Source organism: Dreissena polymorpha, chromosome 9 (genome assembly GCF_020536995.1).
Source record: "Dreissena polymorpha isolate Duluth1 chromosome 9, UMN_Dpol_1.0, whole genome shotgun sequence".
Lineage (NCBI taxonomy): Eukaryota > Metazoa > Mollusca > Bivalvia > Myida > Dreissenidae > Dreissena > Dreissena polymorpha.
In genome coordinates, this window is record NC_068363.1 from 4,481,631 (window position 1) to 4,492,183 (window position 10,553).

Consider the following 10,553-nt stretch of genomic DNA (forward strand, 5'->3'; position numbering starts at 1 on the left):
TTTATTTAACCCATTCCAATAAGAATTGGAAACTTATCAACATTTTATTTGTATAACTTTATGTGCAATTTGCATGTCAGATTTTTGTGAATTAGTAGCTTTGATATTGCAATTGTTTAATTACTGTAATTTAAATCATACTTACAAAACCTTTAAAATCAATGCTATTAAGTTTCTATATATGAAGAAGACGACGCAGAAGAAGAGGACAAGGATGCATTCTACGACGCCTTCAAAGTGTTTCAAAGGACATCCCCCAACACGACATGCTGATGTTGCTCGGCGACTTCAATGCTAAGGTTTGCTGCGACAACAAAGACAAAAAGAGGACCATGGGAAGACATGGAGTGGATGTGATCACCAACAACGGGGAGAGATTAGTCAATTCTGCCAACAGAACGACTTGGTCATAGGAGGGACCCTGTTCGCGCACAAGGAGATCCACAAACTTACATGGACATCACCAGACAGCAGGACCCAGAACCAGATCGACCACATCATCATCACCTACACAAGGTCGATATATCGTATTAAATATATCATGCGTCGCCGCGACTGTCAAGAAAAATATTGTGCGTCGCCGCGACTTTTAAGAAAAATATTGTGGGTCGCCGCGACTGTCAAGAAGGACATCCCCCAACACGACATGCTGATGTTGCTCGGCGACTTCAATGCTAAGGTTTGCTGCGACAACAAAGACAAAAAGAGGACCATGGGAAGACATGGAGTGGATGTGATCACCAACAACGGGGAGAGACTAGTCAATTCTGCCAACAGAACGACTTGGTCATAGGAGGGACCCTGTTCGCGCACAAGGAGATCCACAAACTTACATGGACATCACCATACAGCAGGACCCAGAACCAGATCGACCACATCATCATCACCTACACAAGGTCGATATATGGAATTAAATATATCATGCGTCGCCGCGACTGTCAAGAAAAATATTGTGCGTCGCCGCGACTTTTAAGAAAAATATCGTGGGGCGCCGCGACTGTCAAGAAAAATATCAAGTATCGCTTCGTGTTTCTAGTTTCGCCCTTGATGAAAGAAGTGCAAGATTATATATGGCACTATCAGGATTCCGTATGTTTTAGTATTTGCTCCTTGTTGTCCTGGGTATTGAACCCTCAGGGCAGGCAAGTCTAGTGGTTATGTTTTAGTATTTGCTTCTTTTTGTCCTTGGTTTTGAACCCCCAGTGCAATTTTTGTTTGTATGCCCCCAGTAGGGTGGAATATGGCAGTTTTACTGTTCATCCAATTGTCTGTGAAGTGAACTATTTCTAAATTTGTTAAGTGCTTGATTTAAAATATGTAATTACCACTAAATGTAGATGTAAAATGACACAATTTTCAATCGAAGTTATGTAAATGTTCCTGAATTATTTGCACATGCACTAAACCATGGCAGATTTGCAAAGCCTCTGACAAAGCAATAGATGGTTTACGTGGGTAATGTCTTTGACATATCTTTCTTTTCTTTTTTATTTGAGACATCTTCAGAAACAACGATAATTATTTGTAAAAATGGTTGAGTGTATGAGTGCACATTTGTGTGTCTGTTACTGTATGTATGTGTGTGTTCGGGTTTGTACAGACAGTAACTACATCATTCAGCACATCATTCAGCATGCAATTTTAAAATTAATAATTACAAAAGACCATCATTAGGAGGCGGTGTTTAACATGTAACACCTGTCTACCTTACTTAAAGGTCAAGGGCACACTTACAGGTCGAAGGTAAAATTTGTCCAAACTGTTACTTTGTCATAAATGGAGCAATAACTGACAACAAATGTTCACCAGTTTGTGTTAAGACCCATGTTCCCGGCTCAAAGTCAGACTAAAAGGTCAATGGTCAATCCAAACTGATACTTCAATAGTAATTATGCACTTCTTAAATAACTTGCCAAATGTGTTTAACAGTTACATGTAGAAACCTCTTTCATGTTCCCTTAAAGGTTAAAGTAACACTTAGATGTCAGTTGTCATATTTGAGCATTATACAGCTTGGCGAAACTTAAAAATGGTCACGCATAAGGCATGTCTCCCTAATTATAATTACAGCGTATTATTTTCAGGTTTGCAAAAATGATATATTTTGATGTCAGATAGATCATGTGTTATTGCTAATTTAAACAAATTCATTTCAACATGCAATTTCAGCTAAGTAACCAGTTTATGTGATTTGCATAATAATAGCGTGTTCATGTCAACTTGTCAGTGTTATAGTTTATTGTACGTGTATTTCATATTCCTTTTTATTCACTTGTTTGAGAAATGGCTGAAATAAGGAAACATCAGACTTAATCCAAAGCATAAATTTGTCCACCAAAAATGGACTGAATACAATTTTACATTTATGCTAACTTAATGGCAGTAATAAAAAGCTTGATGGGACAGTCAAGGTCACAAAGATCGCTTGGGACAGCTCTGGTTTGTTTACACCCCTTTTCAGTGTTTACATCCTGTATGCCAAGTAATAATTACTTTACCTTATTAGTGCACATAGTTTTTTAAAGGGGTTTATGGAAAGGGGTTTTATCCTTTGTATAACACTTGCTTTTTTCTTAATATTTTGTTATGTATTTCATTTTCATTTTATGTGATTCAATTGAAAGATGGAATTAACAAATTCCAAAGCAGGGTATTTATCATACAAAGAAACATGATGTTCCCGTGGTAACTAAATTTACATTTATAATGATATAAAAATTTAACATTTCGTAACCATATCAGCTATAATCTCTTTTCAGTCGAATAAAACTTTACTGCCATGTCATGTGGTGAATTAAAAAATAACATTTTTTTGGTGTTAATATGATACCATTAACAACTCTGTCATATAATTTTGATATCACATACCACATCAATTATGTTAATTCGTTTAGGATAGGTGGATTTATTTCAGTTGGATAGCATATATTCAGGTGTTCAGTAGCCTGGTAGGCGCCTTGTATATCATTAAAAGCGGGATAGCATCTTAAAATGTCACATTCAAATGAAATATCACTTTTCACATAGTTTATAGTCACAATGAAACATGTTTGTCTATATTTGTGTATTTGGTATTGCAGGGTATGTTTGTATCACCTTTAGTGATAGCTCTATTCTGTTTACCCTCTGTATACAAAAAACGATCTTGATGAGAAAAGACAGAAACAAACATGTACCGGTATTATTTCTGTATTGCCTTTCTATAATGGACAAAGAAATCTTGATATAATACTCTTAATTTTCTTTTTTGTTTGTATTCAGTGTACTTATTGCAAATGCTAAACCAGGAAATATGAATAAAAGTATGTTTTCATATAACCTTGAAACCTGTGTTGAAAAAAAGAATGTTTTTTTTTTAAATTTAGGACAATTTTTTGGTCTGTGTAGCCCTTATTTCACTAAAATGGACATGTTTTATTTTCAATAATCAGATTTTTCTTGTGATCAGATGGCATCGAAGAGTCGAAAAATTGTTAATAGGTCAAACTAAGGATATCTGAGCTGAGATTCAATTTGTTAACTTATAATATGATTTGAAAAAATCTCAACAAGATGCTATGCAAACTATGTGTAATTTACTGATATTTTAGTCATAAAGCACAGTGTATTAGAATTTATCATACCACCACATTGATATCTGCCTGATAAAACGTTGCATAATATATTTTTAGCTCACTTGAGACTAGAAGCACATGAGGACGCTCCAACCCAACCCTCAAACCATAATCTGGGACAAGACTATACGCACATGAGGACGCTCCAACCCAACCCTCAAACCATAATCTGGGACAAGACTAGACGCACATGAGGACGCTCCAACCCAACCCTCAAACCATAATCTGGGACAAGACTATACTCACATGAGGACGCTCCAACCCGACCCTCAAACCATAATCTGGGACAAGACTAGACACACATGTGGACGCTCCAACCCGACCCTCAAACCAGAATCTGGGACAAGACAATACTCACATGAGGACGCTCCAACCCAACCCTCAAACCATAATCTGGGACAAGACTATACGCACATGAGGACGCTCCAACCCAACCCTCAAACCATAATCTGGGACAAGACTATACTCACATGAGGACGCTCCAACCCAACCCTCAAACCATAATCTGGGACAAGACTATACTCACATGAGGACGCTCCAACCCAACCCTCAAACCATAATCTGGGACAAGACTATACGCACATGAGGACGCACCAACCCAACCCTCAAACCATAATCTGGCACAAGACTATACGCACATGAGGACGCTCCAACCCGACCCTCAAACCATAATCTGGGACAAGACTATACTCACATGAGGACGCTCCAACCCGACCCTCAAACCATAATCTGGGACAAGACTATACGCACATGAGGACGCTCCAACCCGACCCTCAAACCATAATCTGGGACAAGACTATACGCACATGAGGACGCTCCAACCCAACCCTCAAACCATAATCTGGCACAAGACTAGACGCACATGAGGAGGCTCCAACCCGACCCTCAAACCATAATCTGGGACAAGACTATACGCACATGAGGACGCTCCAACCCAACCCTCAAACCATAATCTGGGACAAGACTATACGCACATGAGGACGCTCCAACCCAACCCTCAAACCATAATCTGGGACAAGACTATACGCACATGAGGACGCTCCAACCCAACCCTCAAACCATAATCTGGGACAAGACTAGACGCACATGAGGACGCTCCAACCCAACCTTCAAACCATAATCTGGGACAAGACTATACTCACATGAGGACGCACCAACCCAACCCTCAAACCATAATCTGGGACAAGACTAGACGCACATGAGGAGGCTCCAACCCAACCCTCAAACCATAATCTGGGACAAGACTATACGCACATAAGGACGCTCCAACCCAACCCTCAAACCATAATCTGGGACAAGACAATACTCACATGAGGACGCTCCAACCCAACCCTCAAACCATAATCTGGGACAAGACTAGACACACATGAGGACGCACCAACCCAACCCTCAAACCATAATCTGGGACAAGACTAGACGCACATGAGGAGGCACCAACCCAACCCTCAAACCATAATCTGGGACAAGACTAGACGCACATGAGGAGGCACCAACCCAACCCTCAAACCATAATCTGGGACAAGACTAGACGCACATGAGGAGGCACCAACCCAACCCTCAAACCATAATCTGGGACAAGACAATACTCACATGAGGACGCTCCAACCCAACCCTCAAACCATAATCTGGGACAAGACTATACGCACATGCGGACGCTCCAACCCAACCCTCAAACCATAATCTGGGACAAGACTATACGCACATGAGGACGCTCCAACCCAACCCTCAAACCATAATCTGGGACAAGACTATACGCACATGAGGACGCTCCAACCCAACCCTCAAACCATAATCTGGGACAAGACTATACGCACATGAGGACGCTCCAACCCAACCCTCAAACCATAATCTGGGACAAGACTATACGCACATGAGGACGCTCCAACCCAACCCTCAAACCATAATCTGGGACAAGACTATACGCACATGAGGACGCTCCAACCCAACCCTCAAACCATAATCTGGGACAAGACTATACTCACATGAGGACGCTCCAACCCAACCCTCAAACCATAATCTGGGACAAGACTATACTCACATGAGGACGCTCCAACCCAACCCTCAAACCATAATCTGGGACAAGACTATACGCACATGAGGACGCTCCAACCCAACCCTCAAACCATAATCTGGGACAAGACTATACGCACATGAGGACGCTCCAACCCAACCCTCAAACCATAATCTGGGACAAGACTATACGCACATGAGGACGCTCCAACCCAACCCTCAAACCATAATCTGGGACAAGACTATACGCACATGAGGACGCTCCAACCCGACCCTCAAACCATAATCTGGGACAAGACTAGACGCACATGAGGACGCTCCAACCCAACCCTCAAACCATAATCTGGGACAAGACTAGACACACATGTGGACGCTCCAACCCAACCCTCAAACCATAATCTGGGACAAGACTATACGCACATGAGGACGCTCCAACCCAACCCTCAAACCAGAATCTGGGACAAGACAATACTCACATGAGGACGCTCCAACCCAACCCTCAAACCATAATCTGGGACAAGACTAGACGCACATGAGGACGCTCCAACCCGACCCTCAAACCATAATCTGGGACAAGACTATACGCACATGAGGACTCTCCAACCCAACCCTCAAACCATAATCTGGGACAAGACTAGACGCACATGAGGAGGCACCAACCCAACCCTCAAACCATAATCTGGGACAAGACTATTCTCACATGAGGACGCTCCAACCCAACCCTCAAACCATAATCTGGGACAAGACTAGACGCACATGAGGACGCTCCAACCCAACCCTCAAACCATAATCTGGGACAAGACTATACGCACATGAGGACGCTCCAACCCAACCCTCAAACCATAATCTGGGACAAGACTAGACGCACATGAGGACGCTCCAACCCAACCCTCAAACCATAATCTGGGACAAGACTATACGCACATGAGGACGCTCCAACCCGACCCTCAAACCATAATCTGGGACAAGACTAGACGCACATGAGGACGCTCCAACCCAACCCTCAAACCATAATCTGGGACAAGACTAGACGCACATGAGGACGCTCCAACCCAACCCTCAAACCATAATCTGGGACAAGACTATACGCACATGAGGACGCTCCAACCCAACCCTCAAACCATAATCTGGGACAAGACTATACGCACATGAGGACGCTCCAACCCAACCCTCAAACCATAATCTGGGACAAGACTATACGCACATGAGGACGCTCCAACCCAACCCTCAAACCATAATCTGGGACAAGACTAGACGCACATGAGGAGGCACCAACCCAACCCTCAAACCATAATCTGGGACAAGACTAGACGCACATGAGGAGGCACCAACCCAACCCTCAAACCATAATCTGGGACAAGACTATACGCACATGAGGACGCTCCAACCCGACCCTCAAACCATAATCTGGGACAAGACTATACTCACATGAGGACGCTCCAACCCAACCCTCAAACCATAATCTGGGACAAGACTAGACGCACATGAGGAGGCTCCAACCCGACCCTCAAACCATAATCTGGGACAAGACTAGACGAACATGAGGACGCTCCAACCCAACCCTCAAACCATAATCTGGGACAAGACTAGACGCACATGAGGACGCTCCAACCCGACCCTCAAACCATAATCTGGGACAAGACTAGACGCACATGAGGACGCTCCAACCCAACCCTCAAACCATAATCTGGGACAAGACTAGACGCACATGAGGACGCTCCAACCCAACCCTCAAACCATAATCTGGGACAAGACTATACGCACATGAGGACGCTCCAACCCGACCCTCAAACCATAATCTGGGACAAGACTATACGCACATGAGGACGCTCCAACCCTACCCTCAAACCATAATCTGGGACAAGACTAGACGCACATGAGGAGGCACCAACCCAACCCTCAAACCATAATCTGGGACAAGACTAGACGCACATGAGGAGGCACCAACCCAACCCTCAAACCATAATCTGGGACAAGACTATACGCACATGAGGACGCTCCAACCCGACCCTCAAACCATAATCTGGGACAAGACTATACTCACATGAGGACGCTCCAACCCAACCCTCAAACCATAATCTGGGACAAGACTAGACGCACATGAGGAGGCTCCAACCCGACCCTCAAACCATAATCTGGGACAAGACTAGACGCACATGAGGACGCTCCAACCCAACCCTCAAACCATAATCTGGGACAAGACTATACGCACATGAGGACGCTCCAACCCGACCCTCAAACCATAATCTGGGACAAGACTAGACGCACATGAGGAGGCTCCAACCCGACCCTCAAACCATAATCTGGGACAAGACTATACGCACATGAGGACGCTCCAACCCAACCCTCAAACCATAATCTGGGACAAGACTAGACGCACATGAGGACGCTCCAACCCAACCCTCAAACCATAATCTGGGACAAGACTATACGCACATGAGGACGCTCCAACCCAACCCTCAAACCATAATCTGGGACAAGACTATACGCACATGAGGACGCTCCAACCCAACCCTCAAACCATAATCTGGGACAAGACTATACTCACATGAGGACGCTCCAACCCAACCCTCAAACCATAATCTGGGACAAGACTATACGCACATGAGGACGCACCAACCCAACCCTCAAACCATAATCTGGGACAAGACTATACTCACATGAGGACGCTCCAACCCAACCCTCAAACCATAATCTGGGACAAGACTATACTCACATGAGGACGCTCCAACCCAACCCTCAAACCATAATCTGGGACAAGACTATACGCACATGAGGACGCACCAACCCAACCCTCAAACCATAATCTGGGACAAGACTGTACGCACATGAGGACGCTCCAACCCGACCCTCAAACCATAATCTGGGACAAGACTAGACGCACATGAGGACGCTCCAACCCAACACTCAAACCATAATCTGGGACAAGACTAGACGCACATGAGGACGCTCCAACCCAACCCTCAAACCATAATCTGGGACAAGACTAGACGCACATGAGGACGCTCCAACCCAACCCTCAAACCATAATCTGGGACAAGACTAGACGCACATGAGGACGCTCCAACCCGACCCTCAAACCATAATCTGGGACAAGACTATATGCACATGCTCAAAGCCCAGTTTTCCCAAAACGCGACTCAAATTTTAATGCTTCTCTTACTACATAGAAACCATACAGTGTGAACTTCATTTCAATTTGTAACCCTGATATAGTGATCAGTTATCTCAGCAGTCTCAAACATCTCACTTTTCATTATTCCCCTCAAAATCAGCATTCATATTGGTCGTAAAGAATGTCATAGTGGTATAAAATTGCATAAGCTAAAATTCACCAATCCATACAACTCCATCATCAGACATTCAGTTGCAACCATCCGTTATATATATGAAATTTATGCAACTTTTAATTTATTCAACGTTTTCAAATAAATGAAATTCTTAACATATCATATCTTATTATCCATTCATTTGTAGCCGACCGTCAAATATATATCATACATCAAAACATGATACAAAATATATCAAATTTAAAACGCATTTCTACCGAACAAATGTTAAAACATATTCTAGGTCAATCACATTCAATTAAATATATACCCTACAAACACATAACTTTTGTTTATTATAATTTCTCAAATATCAAACATATTTTTTATAGGTCAATGACACAAAATTTTAACCCATTTATGCCTAGCGTCCTGAAAAAAAGGACTTTGCAAACAGCGTAGACCCAGATGAGACGCCGCATGATGCGGCATCTCATCTGGGTCTGCGCTGTTTGCTTTAAGGAATTTCTGTAAGAAATATTCTAAATATAGAAATAAATATACTAGACATCCCTAATTTTGGAAATAAATTGATCCAATCTAGAAGGATGGGAGAGTCCACTTGGCATAAATGGGTTAATGACTATTTGATTGAGAACATTACATCAACAAATAACCTTCATCAGCTAACCAAACTGATGCGCTACCCTGTCTAATTGGGGATTAGCATGTGAGAGCATCATATGTCGGCGCTAATTAGATAATTAATCTATTTCCAACCGTAATTAATTTATGTATGAAAGGTCTTGTATTAGCAAGGTGTCCCATCAAGCAAATGACACACTTAAGATCAACCCTTTGCATGCTGGGAAATTTGTCGTCTGCTAAAATGTTGTCTGCTTAATTTCTTAAATTAGCATTTTCTTCGATTTTTTTTTCAAAAAATACTATCAAAATAGCAAACAGTTTGGATCCTGGTGAGACGCCACGTTCTGTGGCGTCTCATCTGGATCCAAACTGTTTGCAAAGGCCTTCAAAATTTGGTTCCAGCACTGAAAGAGTCAAACAAACCATCAACCACTTTTTCAAAGGTGTATCATGACCCAGCAGAGGTTTGTATAACCCAGCTATGCAGGTTTATGACAATAATACAATGACCCTGTCACAATTTCCATTGAAGTATTGCATTATTGACTCTATCATTACTTTGTATAATGATTGGGTTATGATAGTATAGGTATTGATGTTTGTGTTAATTTGTATGGTATGCCAGTAGTGTAAATGTTGTAGTTTACATTAATCCTTTGCCAGTTTGTTTTCTGTTTTCTTTGGTTGGATTCTTATTGAATGACACTTAATTGTGTGTATTCTTTTACTTGATTTCTCATTATTTGGCAAGATTGTATTTCTTATTCTGTGACTGAATTCTTTATTCTTTGACTTGATTTCTCATACAATTTAGCAATTTTGACTGTATTCTGTATTTCATATTCTGTGACTCCTAGCTGGTTTTATTAATCTTTGACTTGATTTCTTATTAAGTGGATTCATGGATTGGATTCCCTATTCTTTCAATGGAATCTAAAATCCGTCCTTTTTGTCTGAATTCCCATATTATTTGACTGGATTATGTATTATTATATGTTTTTTTACTGTCTTA